The sequence below is a fragment of the Rhinolophus hipposideros genome, assembly GCF_964194185.1.
Source record: "Rhinolophus hipposideros genome assembly, chromosome: 6".
In the NCBI taxonomy this organism is placed as follows: Eukaryota; Metazoa; Chordata; class Mammalia; order Chiroptera; family Rhinolophidae; genus Rhinolophus; species Rhinolophus hipposideros.
Window position 1 is genome coordinate 77,122,821 of NC_138052.1, and position 22,436 is coordinate 77,145,256.

At 34.5% G+C, this 22,436-nt stretch overlaps 1 pseudogene across 1 annotated transcript in view; it reads left to right on the forward strand.

Moving 5' to 3' along the window:
* LOC308498570 (developmental pluripotency-associated protein 2-like) overlaps positions 1–22,436 on the forward strand; it is a 133,202-nt pseudogene that overhangs the window by 55,722 nt on the left and 55,044 nt on the right. The window contains exons 2-3 of the transcript XR_013995430.1: positions 5,224–5,356; positions 16,510–16,569. The product of XR_013995430.1 is annotated as a developmental pluripotency-associated protein 2-like (transcript). The remainder of the gene's footprint in view (positions 1–5,223; positions 5,357–16,509; positions 16,570–22,436) is intronic.

Consider the following 22,436-nt stretch of genomic DNA (forward strand, 5'->3'; position numbering starts at 1 on the left):
TCCATACTATAAATATCTTAAAATCAAGACAAATAACACGATGTTCTTACTAATTAACTGCCTCACATGTCTTTTATATATTTTTTCTCTTCATCTTTTGATTGCATACTTTCATGCTTTCTTAATGTGTGAATGATTTCATATTATTATTTCCAATGGAGAAAGAGAAAGAGAATTCCATTTTTTGTGTTTCAAGTCTGACTCACTCTTTTCCCAACTTTTTTCTTCTCCATCCTGCTGCATGCTTTAGGACATGCTCATATTGCAAGATGACCTCTGACCCTGCACCTTCATGACCCAGGTGAGCTGGCACAGATGATATAGGCATTTTCCTGGAAGACTTTCCTGCTCTGGGATTTCCAGCATTAACTTCACTATTATATGCAAAGAACAAATACATAAAAATATTCCACAAATCCAAACAAAATGTAATCACATGTCTCCTTGTTCTTTACTGGAATGTCAGAAAGCCAATGACTACTTCAGCCTTTCAATGTACGTTTTAACCCATTGTGTGTAAAAAGTAACATTTAAAAAAGTTTTACAGAAACATATGACCACATGAACACTTCTAGTTTTATTAACTTCATGCTGAATATGCCTTGGTATCTTCAGTGTTTGGTTTCCAGGAATATAATATTTTTTTAGGAATATTTTACCATGACAGAACTGCAGTGCCATTATTTTTAAAATACTTTTCCTCTCTAATTCTTTGAACATTTTATAATTCAGAAAAAAAATTTATATTTTCCCTTCTGTCAAAAATCAATGGCTAAAAATGTTCCTATTGTCAACTGAACTTGTGCTGTAATGAATTGGCTTGAGAGTCAGTATGGAACAGCAGTCTCAGTTTCTCTCATTTAACCCATAGCAAACTAGTAATATAGTTTGAAGAGTTGGTTTGGGTTAATTTAGATATTGCTAAATATTATGAATTGTATTTTTTCCTTAAATGAAAAACCCAGTTAACTAAAAAAATTTAAGGGGTTAACTTTCACTTTTTTGCCCTTTTAACAGCATAAAATGATGCCCAATACTTCAACCCTTATGATTTTTAACCCCCTATTTGATGATCTCTGGAACAGGACCTTACATGTGTAGTTTTGCGAAGGGACCCAAGAAGGTAGTGGGAGAAGCAGAGAGATGCCAGATACGATTGTTCTACAACATGTGGCTTAAAATCATGCAATAACCATCCCACCCAACCACCTAATACATGCTTGTCTCAAACCTTTACCATAAGACCAGGTCATAAGATTGAGAAGGAAGGGAAGAGAGAAAGGCAACAAATAAGTCAAAGATGATCGTACTTACCATACACTTACAATTAAACTACTTAGTGATGTTTTCAGTTATTGAGATGTTTTGATGGATTATTTTCAAAGGGAATATCCACTGGGATGATATTTAATGAACTCTACTTTGTGTTAAGGAAATTATGATATCATTTAAAAATTTCTGGGCATTTAAAAAAGACATTGACTTTGTCACCAATCCTATAAAAGCTCCTCTTAAATATGAAGGTAGTAAACAAAAAGAAAATTAATTAAAACTTGTATAATGCTCTTAAACTATCATACTAATTTAGGTGTCTCGAGTAAATAAAGTCTTAATGTGATTTATGCAAATTTTGTAGTACACTGGTATTTGTTGCCTAGTCATTATCCATGGATATTTAAACAATAAATAAACCTAGAAACAAAATTATATATTTTTAAGAAAAGATAAGATTTAAAATGGTTGTATCATTATTTTAAAACATATTTTTGATTTATGTTACTGATTACATCCATTTTCAAAAAAGCAACCATTGTGTGATTCTTGAGAAAAACGTGGTCTCTTTAAAACGGATTTTCTATTTTTCTTGAGGTTTTCATAAACATGTTGTTATTTACTAAGGACAAGTGGAACAGCTTTAAGAAGCCCTGGTAAGGCCGTACTCTGGATGATCAAAACTGTTTTCTGCATTGTTACAGATTTGTAGATTTAACCTAAAAATAAACTTATAAAAAGAATATAAGGAAAATAAAGAATTCTTATACCCTTGAATTAATTGAATAAAAAATTGTTTCTGTACACTGAAAGTAATAATACACAATAGGTGGTACTGGCTCTCTTTCTAGACAAGAAGAAGGAGAAGGAGAAAGAGAAAAAAAAGGAGAAAAAGTCCACAGATTAACTACTCAAAGAATAAGAGATGAATACTACCACTTATAATAGATAAAGCACAAGAAAGAAAAAAATATGACTGTGATTTTTTGTGTGTGTGTAAAGATAAAAAAGGAGGCAGTTGTTATTTGCCAGCTCTTAAAATCTTTTCATTTGTGTCATCTGAAATAACACAGTGATTTTAACAGTGTTATTAACAGTGTTATATTAACAGTGTTAATAACAGTGATTTTAAATATGATTGGGGGTAATAATATTGAGCCAGTTACCATGAGTTCACGAAAGTTTTTCTAGGAAAAACATTTTTTTTTAAATGAGTGAGAGAGTTAGGCAAGAAGCTTGCCTATTCATTCCTTAGTTCTCAGAAAGGTGAGGTGCTTCTGAGTAAAGTATGAAAATTCTCTTTGGGATTTTTCCTGGGATCGTGGGGCACACTTGGCAGATCAGGGAGTATTGCTTTGGTGTCCCCTGACTCTAGGGTTATGTATGTATGTAGTTATTATATTACCTATGGAGGTTCTTCAACAAATTAGGAATAGAGTGACCATATGACCCAGCAATCCCTCTTCTGGGTATCTAACCCCCAAAATTTGACAGAACTTATTCATAAAGATATATGTACCCCTATGTTCATTGCAGCATTATTGATGGTGGCCAAGACATGGAAACAGCCAAAATATCCTTCGATGGATGATTGGATAAAGAAGATGTGGTGTATATACACAATGGAATACTACTCAGCCATAAAAAAGATGAAATACTGCCATTTGGGACAACATGGAAGGATCTTGAGAATATCAAGCTAGTGAAACAAGTCAGATGAAAAAAGTCAAGAACCATATAATTTCACTCATATGTGAGACAAAAAACTTAAAGCAACAAACAAACAAGACAGAGTAACAAAAACTCAGACACAGATAACAGTTTAGTGGTTACCAGAGGGTAAGAAGGTGGGAAAGGTAGGTAGAATAGGGTAAACGGGCTCAAATATATAGTGACGAAGGAGAATTGACTTTGGGTGGTAAACACACAATACATTATATAGGTGATGTATGATAGAATTGTACACTTGAAACCTATATAATTTTATTAAACAATGTCACCCCAATAAATTTAATAAAATTAAAAAGATACAATTAAAGTTTCACAGAGATGATGATAGACAAAAATTTGCCTTGAAGATGAATAAAAATCAAATGAGCAAAAAAATTGGAAGTCAAAGATAAAAGGAAAGGTATTCTAAGGAGGGAGATAGCCTGAGTCAGGTAAGTTCTGCATGGGTCACCAGTTTGGAACACAGGACTGCTCCCAATTTTCTCTAGGAAATGAAGGCAGAATTCAGTCTGTAAAGGGCATGAGTTACCCTCCAAGTGGGTAGTGGAATTGACAACGAAGTCATTATTGTAGGCCTGGATGGCGGAGTGTCATAGGGTGACAGCAGTATTTTTAAGGGACATCATAGACCATAAACTTTCTTTAATAAATTTTATTATCACAAAACTACATGTTTCTGGACTTAAAAAAAAATCCTTGATTTGTTGTTGAAATCGAAAAACTTCAAATGACAAACTTTCCTAAATATGTTCTTGGGTAATTTATGTGAATGACTATTGCTAAATTAAAATCACAAAACTTTAATTTTAAGCAATGTTTTCTATGAATGCATATCACTCGATATTTACTTATTGAAGTGAAAAATAAAGTGGAAAGAAAAACAAATTTTTGTTATTGTTTTGAATTGCTTTTAAATTCCACAATGTAATAAGCTACAAGCACAGTGTGAAAGGGATATTGGTAATACACATATCAACAAAGAACTCTAAGAATACACATATAACAGTTACAATCCTATTAATAAAAAGGCAACCCCATAAAAAATAACTAAAATATCTTACACAGTCTTACATAGCCATTTCACAATAGATAATCAAAATGCCTATGAACTTATAAAAGCATGTTTACCTTTCCTCAGCCATGCAGTTAAAAGCAAATTCAAGCCACAATGAGCTTAAGGTACATACACGTCTGAATGACTAAAATGAAAAATATTTTTTAGAATGCCAAGTATTGGTGAGGATGTATTGGTGCAGCTTTAACTCTCATACCTTCTCCTGAGATTGTGAATTGAAGCAATTTATAGTTTAGCAGTATTTACTAAAGCTGAACTTCTGTTTAACCTAGGATTAAAAAATTCTACTCTTAGGGATACCCAACTAAATTGTATGTACATATTTTCACAAAACACATTTACTAGAAATTCTTAGTATTATTTTTCATAAGATTCCTGAACTGGAAATGATGATTTCAATACTCATAATTGTAGAATGAATAAATAAATGGCAGTATTATTCCTATAAAGAAATGCTATATAATAGCACTCATTGCTATGCATCTCTGAGAAAGAATGATCTGCAACTAAGCAGAAAAAGATGGAATCAATTTCAAAATTACTGTGTTGAGTGAAAGGGGCCAGATGTAAAATGATTTAATAAACTACGATCACACTTTCATAAATTGTAAAAACAGACATAACTAACCTATGGTTTTAGAATCAGGAGAGTGTTTACTACAGGGGGCAAAACAGTGGGTAGAAGGGAGCATAGGAGGGACCTTCTAGAATACTAGGTGTGTTCTAGTTGATGCTCTGAATGATGTTTGTAGGATTGTGAGCAATTTGTGAGCAATTTGTACAAATCTGCTTTATGATTGAATGCCATTTTGTGTGTTTCTTTTACACTTAAATCACTTCTAAGATGCCCATCATCGTATATTGGAGCTTGCAAAACCACTGTCGGATGTGGGTATAAATGCTTTCACATATGTATTAAATATTATAAAACCTAGTGAGTGGCTTTGAAATTTGAAGAATAGCGCATAATTTTTCATGCTGAGTGATTTGTGTGTGTGTGTTAATCTTTCTAAGTGTGAGAATATTAAAATTGGAGCAGCTTTCTGAAAAATATGTAATAAAGCAATATTATTTAAATGATTAACATAATTCAGCTGTGAAGAAAGAGGGACTTTCCTTCTAATTTTTCTTGCTTCTTCTTCAAGGAAATTGAAAATAGCGATTACAAGGTCACCCTATCATCTAGAGGATTTGAAATGTGCTACTTGAGAATAGCTATGGGAGCAAGGAAGAAGAAAATAGAGAAAGAGAAGAAAGAACTATAGACTGAAATCCCAGGTATCAAATATTCTTCAAATTGGTTTTCTTTTTCTCTTCTTTCCTGTCATCTTTTACCCTCCCCTTTGAAATTATCTCCTCTCCTCCCCTTCTTCCTTTACTTTCCATAGAGATGGAGCTAAGATACTTTAGTCTCCTCTCTAAAGAAACTCCCATCCAAGTTTTCATCATTTCAAAAGTTTTAATAATATTTAAAAATGTATTTTAGTATTAAATTGAAGCCTGTGTGATTTTAATTATATTTGTTAAAGTGAGATCCCTATGGCAAAAAAAAAAATTCTTCTCTGTGGGAACAGCTCTGTGTTTAAAGTAGAAAAAGGATAAAGTAGAAAACCTTCATAGAAAGCCTGAAGATTTGGAAAAACTATAAAAAATGTCATGAACAAAATTAACCTCCAATTAAAAAACTAAAATTTCACTTACTATTAAATATCAAGAAGTATTTTGGGAAAGACTTGGCACTATTATTTTTTATAATCTTAATCTCTCAAGACTCTCAATGATATAGATTTACATTTCACCTAAATAGTTGATTCTGTTGAGAATCCTGGACTGTCTAACATCACAGAAATAAACTGAAAGCTCTAAAAGTCTCACTACTGGAGACTTATCATGATATTGAGCCTGAAAGAAAAAATCTCCTATTGCACCTGAGCTGTATAAATTATTGAATATTCTTTGGAGAAGATAAAGTATACCACAGGCTCCTTCCTGCCAGGGATGCTTATTGTTCTTGTCTCTCATTCATTCCACACGAGACAGAAAAGCTTCAAAGAGCCTGGGATCCTATCATGCTGCAAGTTCCTTGAGGATGGGATATGTATGTGCATTTCCAATACCATCCATATCCCTGATATTAAGTAGTGTTCAACATAATTTTAATTGAGTGATGTTAATAATATTTATTATTTTACTAATTCAGATAGATTTTAATAAGTGTTAAGGTATCTATGAATCATTTAGAAACACATATGATACTAGCATTTGACTCAGTTCACCACTCTCCCTTGAGTGACTTACTTCACTTGATTTCCAGGACACCATTTTTCATTGCCTTCCCTCTCTAGTCTCTATTTACTCTGAGACATGCTTGCTGGTTCCTCCTGTCTCCCTGATCTTTTAACGTTGAAGTCTTCCAAAACTCAGTCATTGTGTCTGGTATCTTTCTTTATACTCTCCCTCTTTTCATGATCTCATCTGGTCTCATGGCTTTAAATACCATTTATTTGTTAATGATTTCCAAATATATATTCCCAAATTGAACTTCTCTCTTGAACTTCAAATCGATAGTTCTTACTACATATTTGAAATGTCTTACAGATATCTTAAGCTTAACATGTCCAAAACTGTGATTCTGTCACTCCCATCCCAGCCCTCATTTTAAGTGGTTATACTTGAATAGTGAAATTTTAAAGTTTTTAGTACTCTTCTATATTTTCTCAATTTTCATAATAGGCTCTGTGATTTTTGAAGAAAGATGTACACACACATATATGAAAAAGACCTACTATAACACAATTAATAATTTACATTTAAAAATAGTTATGTACATAAAATAAGAATTTCATATAAAACACAATTTTTATGTTTAACTTATTTCCTCATTTTATTTATTTAAAAAAAACTGGACAGAATTTGGATTACCCGAGAAAAGGAAAAGAAAGGAAAGAAATAAGGGAAAGTATAAAAGCAGAGATAAATGATGGTTGTAAGAAGTCCAAGAGGGAAAAAGTAAAAGTAACAGAAACAGAGGGGAAAAAAAAAGGATGAATTATGGAGATTAATTATCCCATCGTGTTTTACCTAGTTTTTGTATCACAATTTTGAAAAAGATAACAAACACCAAAGGAATCATAAGTAGGATATTTAAAATTTGAAAACATGTTGGTTGCTAGATATTCACAAACCTATATGAGGCATTGTGTTACAATTAAAAGACACTAGGAAAGACAATTATCCATGCCAAGTGACCAGTGTCAAGCCATCCACACAGTATCATGCAGAGCGCATATTTTGACTCTAGTGAGCAGACACCCTTTAACTCACCTTGGTGTAATAACATACATAAATAATTTGCTGTCACACAAAGCCTTTGCCACTTTATTTTATCATAGTGATTACTTAATTGATTCAGAGAGTATTCATTGAGTTTTTCTTCTTGCCAGATACTCTTTGAGGTTCTTGGGTGATATCAATGAACAATAAAATAAAAATATCTTCCTGAGGGAACTTTCATTCTACTTGGAGGTGGCTGTAAATTAGGGGGAACAAAGTATCAGCAACTAGCATAACAATAAGGAAACTATATAATACTTTTTTAATGCTAAAAATGAAGTTGTAGACTCAATATTGTATACAATTTATTTTTAATAACTTAAGTCTATTTAAGAGTAAGAAAGATTTTTATGAAACTGAAATCATGAATGAACCACCAACTGAAGAGAAAGAAAGGGATCAATAATATCAATCTTAGATCAAAACAGAATACTCATTGGTAAGATATATTTCTAATATTATTGAACTTTTTGATTTAAAAAAATTGGATAAAAACTGTTTATCCATATTTAAATATTTGCATGTAATCAAATATTAAAACAAATTAATATGTATATATTGATGGTTTCATATAGTTGTCAAATGCTACTGTATATCTGTCTGATTTTTAAACTGTTATATCAGGTCAAAATCTTCCAGAATTGTTGAGTCTGTGCTCTTAACTAATTAGCAAGTCTTTCTCAGCTTCTAGTTCTCTCTTACATATTTAATTGGTTTCCATTCCTCAAGAATGTTTCTTTGGGTTCTACAATTCCATATTTTTTGATAGGGTGGAGGCAGGGAGGAGAAAAGACATTGGTAATCCTGCTTTTATGTCAAGGAACATCAAAACTATTTTTTTAATTTTTTTTTTTGCATCTGATAAGGAGATCTTGTAATAAATACTTCCACTTGACAATTTTTTTTTGGGGGGGGGGTAATATTTGGGAACAGTGTGTTTTTCCAGGATGTCAAGTCGTTGTTTTTTTCAATCTAGTTGTGGTGACGGGGAGCGCAGCTCAGCTCCAAGTCATTGTTTTCAATCTAATTGTGGAGGGAGCAGCTCACTGGCCCATGTGGGACTTGAACCGGTGACCTTGGTATTATGAGCACCTCACTGCAACCATTGGGCCACCCCGCTGCCCCACTTGACAATTCTTAATTTGGTAGCAAGAAGCGTGCTTCTGGAAGTGGTATTATTCCTAGTAAAGAAACTGGATAATTGAACCAGCACCCAGAAGGAAGTGTTGCTAAGAAACCAAGTCCTACATTGGGAATCAGAAAATTCTGATTTGCTTTGCTCTTATCTAACCATGAACAAGCCACTTGAATGTTCTATACTCCATTCATTAGTAATAAAGATGTTCTTATCAGCCTCATGATTAAATAATCAAAATTAAGAACCAATTGGAGAACAAAGAATAACATAAAGTGACTAGCTGGAAGAACATTGTGTTTGATTAACAACAATTAAAAAACCCAAGCTCTTTATGTATTAGCAATGTGATCAAAATACATAGACATGTTCTTTTCTGTTTGAATCAAGTTTCTGTCTTGGTACTGTCAGTCACTGCATAGAGTTTTATTTACTTGCCAGATCTTTTCTCCCTTCAGTGTTTGCCAAGCTATTCATACATAGCTCAATGTTCTTCCTTTGCAAACAAGGGCCTTACATTAAATTCTTCCCTGAGATTCATGCTAAAAAAAAAAAAAAAGTCCAATTTGAGATATGAATATGTCTGCTGCATCATTGACTATAAAAGCTGTACAGCCCATTATGTTTCTCTTGTTTCTAGTAACTATCAGAAAGACTGGAGTCAAACTTAGCACCAAATACTTTAAATCTCCTTAACCCACAAGCATGTTAATTCATTTATTTGCTTTAGCCTTATATATCTTCTTTCATACTATATTTTATTTTCTAAGCCATCTCCAGTTCTTTCAGATCGATACATGACATAAATCCCTGGGGGAAAAAATACTGGGTAAAGCTGAAAAAAGTCACTCTTTGTTCCTCCTATTCCATAAAAAAATGTGCAGCTTCCTGAGAAAGGAAAAAATTGAAAGATACCTTTAATGTATTATATTGTGAAAATACAAGTGTCATTTCCACCAGAGAGCTAGAAAAGAGAAAATATGAAGTTTTCTGATTGCTAAGGTTAGAGGGATTTACTGAAAGTAAGAGTTAAACAATTATATTGTTTGCAAAGAATTGAGGCTGCTTTTCTCCCGTTGGTTAGTCAGGGCATTTTGTTGTAAGGTGAAGTCACCCAGCATCCACTTCTTTCCTATACCATAGAAGAGGTTTGAAAAAACATCAAAAATAGATATAGCTTTCACCAGATGCATTTTTTCTTCCCTCTTTCAACAGTCTTTCTTTCATATCCTCCCCTCCACTAACCTCTTCTTCACTGCAATCATTTAGTTTAGGAGATCGCAGCCCACCATCCTTCACTTAGAGTCATTTGGATTATCAAAATGAATGCCAACTACCCCAAAAGAAGAAAATAACCTGTTGATTAAGTGATTGTGTTTATTACCTATTGCAATAAGTGAGACCACACTATGACATAGTCTAGTACAAAGTAGCTATTTAACAGGTTTTGATGTTTGGGCTCAAGTATTAAGATTGGTTTCCATGTGGGGATCTTATGGGATTGGCAAAGTTTGTCAGAGGTGATAAATCAAGGCAAGAATTTGTTTTTCAGATCAGACCAGGTTTCAGTTCAGATGAGGACCCTACAGACTGTCTTCCCCCTATTTCCTTCCCTGATCTGCTTATTATATTTCTGGGAGGAGAGGGGGAAGTATAGTGCCAGCATAGATTAAATGTTATAAGTGAATGCTAAAATTCTAAGAATTTTTTTTTAATGACTGCATTTCATGAACTGTGAAATAGTTTACTTATGCATTTAAAGTGAGAATGCATTGAGTAAAATCCTATTTATCGGTCATGGTCATTATCAGAATTCAGAGAATCAAAAATTTCTGTTCTAAGATATTGTTTCTTTATTTTGTTAGTGATGGCTGTTCATTAAGTGAAACAAAACACAGTGTTAATTTTCATGTGACCTTTCAAAGTAATATATCCTGCCACAATTTTAAAGTTCATTATTTTTTTAAAAAGAGAAGAAACTGACACTTACTGAACACCTATGGTTTGCTAGAAAGTGGTCATGCTATTTTCACGTTTCCCATTATCTCCATATTATTGATGAGAGAAGTGTTGCTCAAAATGCTTAAGGAAACTTGTCGAGGTCGAACAGGTATCTGTCTTCATATCTAATACTTTTGACATTGCAGGAAGCTGAGCTAAATATGATAATGCTTTTACTATAGTAACGTGTAGAGCCTTAAATCAACAGGTTACTAAGGCAATCGATTTCACTGATGAAGGAAAAAGACTCCTCTTTTATTACTGAGCACATATTTTGAAATAGTTTCTACCGAGCATGAAATGGCTCTACCTCCCCCTATTATAGATGAGGAAGCTAAGATTTGGGGAAGGTAAGGAATATGTCCAAGAGATATGATTGTGAGGAGAAAAGGCAAATTACCAACCCAGCTCAGCATGACCTAAATATTCAATAAACTGGGGAAAAGCAAAAATGTGAGTTAAGACGACCAAAAACTATAATTTAGATCCTGCTATTGAGCTTCAAATATTAGTAACTTGGTGTCATACAGGAGACTCAGCTCCCGCTCCCCGCACAAGAACGCAGGACATGGTGAGGCCAAAAAGGAACACCCACGGAGCCACAGATAGGGGAGTCATACCACTATATTCTTGCTGGTGGCTGGGTTGGAGACACAGGAAGCAGGATCCACACGATGTGCAATCCGCCACCTGCTTCTCTGCCAACCAACCTCACTTGCTAGCCACAATCTGCCTACCACTTCTCTACCAACAAATAACCCCTTAGCGTAGTCATATTCATGACTAATGGCTGACCGGTAAAAGCTGATGGCCACTCAGCCACAGTGGATGGCCATCTGATTACAGCTGATGGCCAGCTAATAACCGAGGCAGCACCTTTCCATGTAAGGCGGAGAGCCTGGAAACCTCTCTGAGACTCTGTCCCCACACTTGGTTAACCCTTTTATTATTTATGCAAAAGCAGAAAAGCCATCCAAACAATTAATGAGGTAGACAATGGACAAATGTGAGTACGTTTGTTCTCCCTTCTCTACCAATAAGTGCGCAGAGAGCATTGTGGGGCTGTGGGCCCATAGGTTTAGAAATGTCCCACAGCCTTGATAAGCACAGTAAACAAAGTAATAATCCTGCTGATGAATCCATTCTTCTCTCAGTATTCTTCTTCTCTGTTCCTTGTTAACAAAATCAGGTCACTTCTTAATTGATAAAATCAGTTAAAAAAGAACTGACCAGATTTTGTTTCTACACTGTGTTAATTTGCCCTGATTTAAGTGGCTAAGTCTATTAGTTTCCTATTGCTTCTATAATGAATTACCATACATTTAGTGGCTTAAAACAATAGAATTTATTATCTTATAGTCTGGCGGTCAGAAACTAGAAAACTCTTGTAGTGTTAGTAATATTATTAACATTCAACAGTTTTTATAAAATATGGGCTCTTAACACATTAGCACTGTTGCCTCAGAGCAACATTGATTCATTTCTCTAATGCATCTTGCTTCCTCTTTCCATTCTGCAAAATAGCTGGCAGCTGGTTTATTCTAAGAATGACAATCATCTGTAAACACCAAAAGCAAAAAAAAATGAACTGCAAATATTCTATCAGGAATATCTGAGGAGATTTCAGAGTTTCTAACAATACTCTTGATATTGTTACATCTTCTATTTCTTTTTATATATTTATTTTCTTTAAATTCAAAGTGATAAATTATATGCTAAACATAATTAAGTTGTTTTAATAATTTTAATTAGTTCTTCATGATGAATTTTTTACCAGTGCAATAGACAATGGGAAGAGGCAGAGAAAGAGAAAAACAAGAAGGCATTTTATAATTTTCCAAGATATGAGACTCAGCACTCTATGACTGCAATTTGACCAAATTTTAACCCAATGAATTCTCTAATTTACAATATTTTTGAGCATTTAAGCAGAAAATCATTCCACAGAAAATATCTGTGTGAATTCAGGCTCTTCATGAAATCATTACAAATATGTTCATCTTTTCAGCTTTATAGTCATGACATGTGCTCAGGGTATACTTAAAAAGAGGTTATTTTAAGTCTGTTTCTAAAATTTCCCACATTAGTGATTACATTAGATTAAGGAGATGATTTGAAGACTGTTTTCTATAGAGCACTGGGGGCTTCTGAAAAGCACCTTTGTGCCATCTCAAACAGCAAGTCACAGAGTGGGGTTGTCACCTTTCTCTACTCTCCAGAGCATTTCCACTTTTACCTGTTTTGAATAATAGAGAAGAAATGTTTTCTTTGAAAGTGGTGAAAAATAACATTTTATTAAAATAAAAATTTGGAAACCATTAGATTAATGTGTTTTGCAAACACTAATCACTTTTAAATGTAAATTTATCACCTACAAATCACAATATAGAAATGATAGATCCATGTAAGCAAGTTTATCTAATTAACATATCGTTTTCACACAAAAGACTTCTATTTAGAAAATTAAACATACAGATGAGAGCTCCAGATGCAGAGAAATTGGAAAATGTTTGGCTCATGGCACAATTCTAAAAAGTCAAAAATGATTGGGAATCCCCATCGAAGATCCCGGCAACCAGATTTCAGCTAAGGATTCAGAGCAGGAGGGTCAGGGATTCTGAAGTTCTCAAGGTTGGGGGGGGGGGGCGGGGGGGGGGTTGGAAGAGTATGCTACAAATGAGCTTTTACAAATTCATGACTGGATGTAGGTGATGACTTCAGGTTGGAGTCTATTTTCAAGGTTTTTAAATGATTCTCTTAGTGATAATAGAGGATGTGCTTAGGACTTTTTCTGTCACTATAAATTATTTTAGCTATCCATGATACTTTTCATTTCTGAACATAACATCAAGCTTTGATGCAAGATTTTAGTTAAATAGATTCATTTCTAAGTACAGGTTTCTGCAAAATTAAAAATAAACACCATCAGTCCTTTCACGAATTAGGAAAATCTTGATGAAATCCTTCTTATGCTTTTTATGCTGATTTATAAAGACAGATAGCATGAGAGTCATTGTACACAGAATTTAATATCAAGGCATAAAATTTATTTGTCCCCCAAAGTCCTTTTTGATAATCAAGTTTATGATTGAGTTGGGGGTATTTTAAAAAAGAAATGGTGCGAAATAAGGTAAAGGGAGGCCTGCAAAAAGTTAAAAAATGAACACATTCCTGAGTGACCAGCAGAGAAAACGAATAACTCTGCCTCCAAACTACTTTGTTGAGCTAAGGCTTTTTAACGTGTTTTCTCAAAGAATGTGGCAAGTTTTAGTCTCTAATGAATAAGTAGTGGGTACTGTGTTATTACTTCAATCTACTTGATTAACACTGAAGCTACTTATGCCCAAGTTTCAAACATTACATTTTCAAGTAACTATATTTCATATTGGAGTGTTCTTAAAGCATGCTGAAAATAAAATATATGGTGTCCTACATGAAATTATACATAATTTAGTAATTGAGGTGCTCTCAGCTGGAGGCAGTGAAGTTCTCTGACACTGATCACAGGAAAAGTGCTCAAATTCCCAACAGAAATATGTCACATAAATGCAAAGTGCTTTTATTAGCACAGATATTAATAAGCTGCAGCAGAGAGAATGTCTTTTATGACCCACACAGAAACCTCTCCTATAATGGCCAGATAAACCATTTGCAAATATCAATATAAATCAAACTGTACTTATTTTGAAGCTTGTAGCACCCATATCAATAGCAATAAATCATACAAAAGTAATTTGCTTTCTGGCTCCATTTGTGGAAAACATTATGAAATGTATACCATACAATAAGCAGTAAGTACATAAATGCCATTAGTGTCAGTATGTTAAAAAAAGGTAATGAAAATAAAATTCAATTGTAAAGCATTGAAAAAAATGTCAAATAGAAGCACTGCATCACAAATATCTCATATTTTTCAAAACACCCATTACATCTGTGATGAAAAGATAATGGAGAGAAATTCTGACAGGAAAGGGGTAGGGTGAAGAATAATCAAAATTTAAAATAATATCAAGTTATTCTATTTTATAGCTACTAAGTTTTTTTAAAACCTATCAAACTCTAATAAATTAAAGGTATTAGATTTTATATAACTCCAAAGAAAAAGAGGGAAGGTCAAATGAAACCCGGGGAGAAAAATTGGCAGTAGTAGGTTATTAGAAACTTTCTAACCATTAGCAAACTCCATTGAATCACTAATAATTTTAGTAAGAATTAAAAACAACAATAAAAAACCCCTTGTGTCTAGCAAAACCTTTCCAAGACTTAAGAGATATCAAAATCTAAACAAAACAAGAGTTTCAATAGGAACTATTTACATTCATACTGTTAATTATTAAACAAGGAGACCATTAGACTGATGTGGCTCTAATGCCAGGGCGACCTATATCAGCAAACCAAAATATAAGTCTGTGAATGCCTCAAGATTATAAAATCCAAACCTAAGGACATCAATCCCAGTCAACCAGGCTTTAAGCAACAGCCAATCAATAATTTTCTTACTTTGCTTCCACCTTTTCTCTGTAAAATTCTCTCCCTGAATGCCTGTCTCAGCAGCACCCCTAACCACTTTTAGTGCTGGTTTCACTTTGGTGCTGCCCTCTTCGAATAGCTACTTGATCAAATAAACTCTGAAAAATTTAAATATCTTTTCTTTTTTGAACTGCTAACACTGGTATCCTACATGATCCTGAGGTATCCTGAGGAGCAGCATTCTTATGTAAAATATATGGAAAGAAAGTCTAAACTTACTGTGAGTTACAAAAAAGCAGGCATTGGGTGAATAACCTTTTTTATATATGATGATTCTTTTAAATTTTAATATTAGATAGGCACATATAAAGCAAGCCTTTTTAAATACTTGTGTTATATCTGGGAAATATTTTTTAGGGAATAAAAATGCAGACTACTTCGATTTACTTAGATATTGAAACACAGGTACACGAATAAAAGCAAGAAATTTGTCATCAAGAAATATGGAAAAAATAAACACTGACTATAATTATTCCAAGAACATTGAGACAGAGAACATTTTACAATAGATTTTGACACATGTTAGTTGGGAGTTATGGCAGTAATTAGCAGCATGACCCTAGGTAACTCAAATAAACTTTCTAAGTTCTTTCTCTAAAAAATGAGGGAGCTGAACCAAATGATTAGAAAATCATTTTCAAACCTTAACTCTCTACTATTTTCCTTTCAACAAGAGGAAGGAAAAAGACAATTCAGAAATAAACCTTTCAAGTGGCTTTATGAGCCCCCTTTTTTTTGTTGTTGGAAATATAATTTTAAACATCAAATATATTAGACGTGTTTGTATTTTTTAAATTATATCTAATTTAAACAGATAAAAATTTACTGGTCACTCTAAGATAGATTATGTAGCAAAGTACTGATTTTCCCCGGAAAATTGCTTCAAAAGCCTTTCGTTATCTTAAATGTCATGACAATTAAACTGTGTATTCTTAAAGGTCAAGAAAATCAATCAGCAGTCATGATCAAAATTTTGCTCTTGGAAAGTATTTTCCTCTCAAGCTATAACACAGTAAATATTTAATTTCTAAAATGAATTGCAAACAACACCTTGCTCTTGTTTTGATTTTATTTTTTTCTATCAGGAAAGAATGTACCTCATCTATCTGAGCTGGAGTTAAATAACCATGCTTAGTAATTCTTAAAATAATAAGGCAAAAAGAAGTTAAAATGTTACAGTTTGTAATATTAAAATTAATAAAGCTATTGGCCCTGTTATACTGAATATAAAGAAAATGGGAATAAAAAATGTTCTATGAAAGCTTTTTCATTCAGAAGAACCTGAATCCCTGACCACCATGCCTTTCTCAGACCCAAATACTTGCTACGTTTGGCTATTTACTATGAGAATTGAAAGCAGTACCAAGAGGATCACCTAAATATATTTCTCCCCGTCCCTGTAATGTAACACATTCCTGCTTTCTCCTGACAGGACCCAAGACCCTGCTTCACATCTGCTGGTCCATGAACTCAAGGGGTCCGCAGTGCCCAGGTAACAGCCTTAGCTTAGAGTTCAACAAGACACTTGTTGCAGTCCTGGTGTAAGTTTTCATCCTTTGGGGTCCAAGTTATCTAATGCTGAAGCTTAACCTGTGGGGACAATAAACACAAATTCTCCACGTGGGTCTTTGGGAGGGTATAAATGGGTGGGTCTTTGGGAGGGTGGCTCTTTGGGAGGGTATACATTTATACCCTTTCGGAGGGTATAAATGACTCCTGCTGTCATCCCTTTTCTCCTAGATCTATGCATTCTACTGGGGACAAGGCTATGTACAATTCTTTGATTCCATATGTTAGTTACGTTCTGGAGGATGGTCCCCGTGCTCACAGAGGAGCATTTCTGAGGTGGTGCTGCAATGGTGCCTTCAGCAAACTGTTCCGATGTTCCATGGGGCTGGCAGAGTCTGGGTGGCAACACAGGACTTTTCTCATACCTTCTTTACTACACAGTTGTACTCTTTGCAGATATGATGTTATACAAGATCCTGTGAAAATGGCTTAAATGCTCCATGGTAGTGCTCGCTGAAGCCCTGTAAGAAAAGGCAAACGCATATCCAACTTGCATGTCTATCCCTGTCATAGTAAATCACTGGCTCAATGTAGTCAACTTGCCACCCATTGACAATTGGTCTCCTCAAGGGAAATGTGCCATATTGGGGGCTCAGCGTTGGTCTTTATTGTTGGCATGTTGGGCATTTGGCAGTGGCAGCAGCTACACAGACTTTGTAAAGAGGTAGGGCATGTCGTTGAGCCTCTATTTTGTCACCGTCTTTGCCTCTATGGCCACTGCATTCATATGCCAGCATGGCAGCATTATGGTGGTAGAGGCTGTTTATCAACTGGACAAGTCATTTGATCTACAAGTTTATTTTTGTGACTCTTGGTTGTAAATCCTGTCTGGTGGGCATGTACATGTGATATAAAGATGTTTACCCATTGTATCTATTCCTGTATGTATATCTACTAACTAGCCAGCCAGACCACTTGCTACTGGCCATGTGTTCCTGTGTATTCTAAGTTTGGGGCATTTATCTGCCCACAGAAAATGGAAAAACAGGTACATTTCCCAAGCTTCTGTTCAGTGGGAAGAGTTCGTCTGTCACTGTTTTCCCAGGCCATTCATTAGTGAGGCTATAAAGCCACTGTCACTCTCCACTTTCAGTTTGCACCCACATACCAAGCTGACCTATTTATGACAGCAAAGCTTGGGCATTGGATTATTTCCTCCTTCATCAGTTGATCATGAGTGATTCCCCACATAAAGCTGTAGGAGTGAGCTGAGAGAACTGTTGGTGGGACAGTGGTGGGTGACATGGAGGTTTTGAATATTTGTTCATGTTGGCGGCGTGTCATGTCACCTGATATATATTGTTAGAGCATTATTCCCAAATTGGAATTTTCTCAATTGAGGAAGAGAGACCTACCAGGAACTGTGTTTTCATCTTTGTAGAAGTTTATGGATTTTCTATGGCTACAAAATAAATTACCACAGAATTAATGCCTTTAAACATCTTATGTTTAATATCTCAGTTTCCACGCGCCAAGAGTCTGGCAGTTTTGGCAGGGTCTTCTGCTCAGAGTCTTATAAGGCTGAAATCAGTGTGTTGGCTGCCTGTGTCTTCATCTTCAAGCTCTATTAAAGGAACATGTGATTCCAAGCTCCCTTAGGGTGCTAGCAGAATTCATTTACCTGTGACTCTGTGACTGGTGTCCACATTTTCTTGCTAGCTGTTGGCAGGGGAGCGCTTTCAACCCCCAGAACACTCTCAGGTCTTTGCCACGTGGCCCTCTCCATAAGCAGCTCCATCATGGACACTTTTTTATTCTTCAAGACCATCAGAAAAATCTCCCTACTTTCAAATCTCTTGACAGATGGCCTGATTTGATCAAGCTCATCCAGGATAATGTCCCTTTTGATTAACTCAAAGTCAGTTGATTTGGAACCTTAATCACATCTGCAAAATCACTTTGCCTTTGTCATATAGCATAATCTAATCAAGTAACAGGCTCATCCGTCTACATCCAAGGAGAGATGATTGTACAGAGCATGTACCTCAGGGAATTGAAATTTTGGGGGTCATCTTAGAATTCCTCCCATTACACTTATCAGTCACATTCCTTTGTTTATTTTCCTATCACTAATCTATGATGTACATTTTAATCAGTCTCACAAAACTACCGATTATTTTAATTTTCAGTCTCTCATATTAGATCGGTTACAGGTAGTACTGGGAAGCACTAGGAAATGTTATTGTTGAGAACAATATTTTTACATTGATACTTGGATGTCACTAAGATTGCCCATTTTGCTAAGCCCATTAAAGGAAAACTGTTATTTGTGAGGGGGTGATATGACTAAGCCAGTTATTTCAACAGGTGATAATGCAACAGATTTGTACCAGCAGGATAGAGTGCTGTGAAAAATTATAGCACAGAGAAAATACATTTTGATTAGCATAGAAAATCTCTAAATGTCCAGAAGCCACAGGCTCTGGGTGAAGAGTGGGGTGAATAAAGATATAAAGTGTACAAGGATTCAAAACAATGTTTTGTTTTGTCTAGAAAATGTATTATAAGCAAAAAAATAGTTATAATTTGTTTTAAAATAATTCAGCAGTGGCAGTGTGATATGTATATATGTAGATTATTTATCTATACCCAAGGAGAAGTTAAGTTTGAACTATCCCAATTAGAAAAATGAACTCTAAGACCAGTTAGGGAACAACTAAAAGTCCCTAATTAGCTGCTTTGGCTTACATTTCAAATAACTATATCTGCGTATTAAAGAATTCTTGATAAACACAAGGGATTAACAAATACTTATGAATTGCATAATTTTCAGAAAATGTGAATTGACTGCATTTTGTACAGGCACCTTTACTCATGCATGAAGGTGGTTAATGAACCAAGCAAGCTGGGTAGCTAGATTTTATCCCCACCTTTGGAGCAGCATGTGCAATTCAGAACTCCCCATTTTTTCTGTTGTCATCCATCTTTTAACAGAGGATTCTGTTGTATGGTCCAATCAGGATGTTAACTGGTCCCACCAAAAGAATATTGTCATGCAAGTTTCAGAGTAAACTAGCAAGGTGCTAGTCAGAATGTAGAAAAGGAGAGAGTTCAAGTTTATAGTAATAGTTGAACTATTTTTGAACCCCTTTTTTAGTGGATTTTTTGGTGTGTTGCAGACTTTGATTTAGGATTTACTTTTATTGTAACTTACCACGAGGTGCAAGGTATTGATTTCTCAACTTACTCTTACCTAAGAGGCTTTGGATATTCATTGAGTATAATCTGACAATTATGAAAGATAAAATTAGCTTATTAGCTATTCACTGTTGAGAGAAACAGCAAGCAATCACTCATTATATTTCTTTAAAATGTCTACCATTTAAAAGATTGAGCATATAAACTAAATACTTACTGATAAACATTTATGTTCTTTCCAGTGTTTGACTTTCGCAAATAAAGCTAATGTTGACATTGCCATACAAATGTTCAAATCTTTGTATGAATATATGCTTTCATTTTTCTTGCATAGAGTGGAAGGGTTGGACAATATGGTAGCTGTATTTTTAAGTTTTAGAAACCCTGCCAAACTGTTTTCCAAGGCAGTTGCGCAATTTTACATTCCTATCAGCAGTGTATGCAAGTTTCAGTTTCTCTTCATCATCGCCAATACTTGGTATGGTCAATCTCTTTAAATTTAGACATCCTAATAGGTGTGTAGTGATATCTTCTTGCAGTTTTAACTTGCATTTCCCTATAACCAAAGATTTTAAGGAGCTTCTTATGTGCTTATTTGCCATCTGTACATCTTCTTAGGTGAAGTGTCTGTTCAAATCTTTTGCCCATTATTTTTTGGAAGATGGGGCTCTCATTTTCTTATTATTGAAGTTTGAGTGTTCTCTAATAGTTCAGATAAGGTAGATTTAGCAGAATATTTCAGAGTATATGCTGCTGTTAACCTAATTATAAAAGACCTTTTAAAGTAAGAGGCAACAAGCATTTATTTGAGATCAAACGAATAGCTATTTGGGACACATTGATTCAAGCAGAACCCCAAGTAGTGTTCCAATTTGGAGAAAAAGGCAAGTGGTATTTATGAGAAAGGGAAGGAGAACAATTACATCAACAGAAGGAAAGCATGTTATTGATGCTGATAACATAATATTGTGATGTTTATTCTAAAGAATGTTTTTAATGTTCAGCTCAATAGTCATCAATCCAGTAGTCCTAATATCTGATTTCTTATTATATTTGCAAACAGCTCTTTGGGACACAAGGTTGCTTTAGGCCCAGTCCAGAGATTATTTTGCCTTGTTTTAACATTCCAAAGATTTGAGGCATTAGACGTTCAAGGCAGTTTCTTTGGCAAGACAGCTGCAGCTTCCATTTTAAAGTGGCTCCATTTATTATTATTTTTTTGATACTCTAAAAGTTAAATTACACTGTGAAATATTTGGAGTCGAGCCATAGATTCTATGGCTGGAAGTTAGGAATATGAGTTACCTTGAATGTTTCCTGGAGTGTGTTTAATCAATGGAATGAATGAATGGAGGCTCAGCAATACAGAAGATTCAACAACTATTATTGCATCCAAGGAAAGATGGAAAGAAATCAGACATGTTTAATCAATGGAGCATGTTTAATCAATGGTATGAATGAATGGAGGCTCAGCAATACAGAAGATTCAATGGCTATTATTGCATCCAAGGAAAGGTGGAAAGAAATCAGACTACTAAAAAAGAAAATAATTTTTAATTTATTTTCTTCTTCTCTTAAAATGGGTGAACGATCTTCCTGAGCATTTAATGAATCTTATTCCTCTCACCTCCATGAAGACATGTCATCCACTGAATAGGCAGCAGGCTATTTTGATATGACTTATGTAAAATACCTCTTAAACAAATGGTTAGCCTAGGCTTGCCACTCTGTATAGGTACTGGTTTGAAGGTCTTTAGACAATGCTATTCAGAAAAATCACAGTAAGCCAGTTGGGTATGGACTAATGTTATAGATGAGGAAACAACATGTCATAGGTAAGAAATGTTCTAGCTAAGACCTGAAACCATCCATGACAATTCTATGCTCTGTATTTTCTAGTGGGAGATAGAAGCGAAACCTAAAGAAAAAAGCCAGAAATGACAGGGACAGAGCACGCTTGTTGAACTGCTCTTGTGATTCAGTCACATTCCAGTTAAAGAACAAAACTTATCATTGCCTTTTTTTTAGCTAAATAATTGTCTGTCCAGATTATTACGTACGGTGTAATTTCTCTATGGAAGGGCAGGACTTACCAATTTTGAAGGACCCAGGCCTCATTTACTAAATAGAAATTTCATGCCATAAAAATGTAAATTTTCTAGAGAAAAAACCAATCCATTTTTAAAGAATAGAAAAGGCCCTTTTACATTTTTTTTTTAATTAGTGGAGCACTAATGCAACATCAATAGTAACATACTCACCAATTTAGTTTAATTTGAATTAGCATTAAGCCATCTGCTAGGAAATGTCATGGGCAGAGCAGAAAATGATTAATTACCAACTAAGAGTCATCAATTGTAAGTTTTTTAAAGAATTCAGATAACAAAAAAAGGTCTTCAGGCTCTGTTGGTCAGAAAAGTCTTTAATCTCAGGTGCACAAAGCAGTTGGGTGTTAGCCAACACTGGGAATGAGCTCCAATGAGAGAAAACATAGAGAGAATTACCATAGAGATTGGTTTCATTTAATCTCTATCCTCTAAATATGGTGAAGGTACAGTTGGGAGTATTTTCCAATTTCAGTATAAGTGGAAAGAAAGTAAGGATGTTATTGCAAGGCATTTTCTTGAGTAGTCCAAGAAACACTTGAATGTA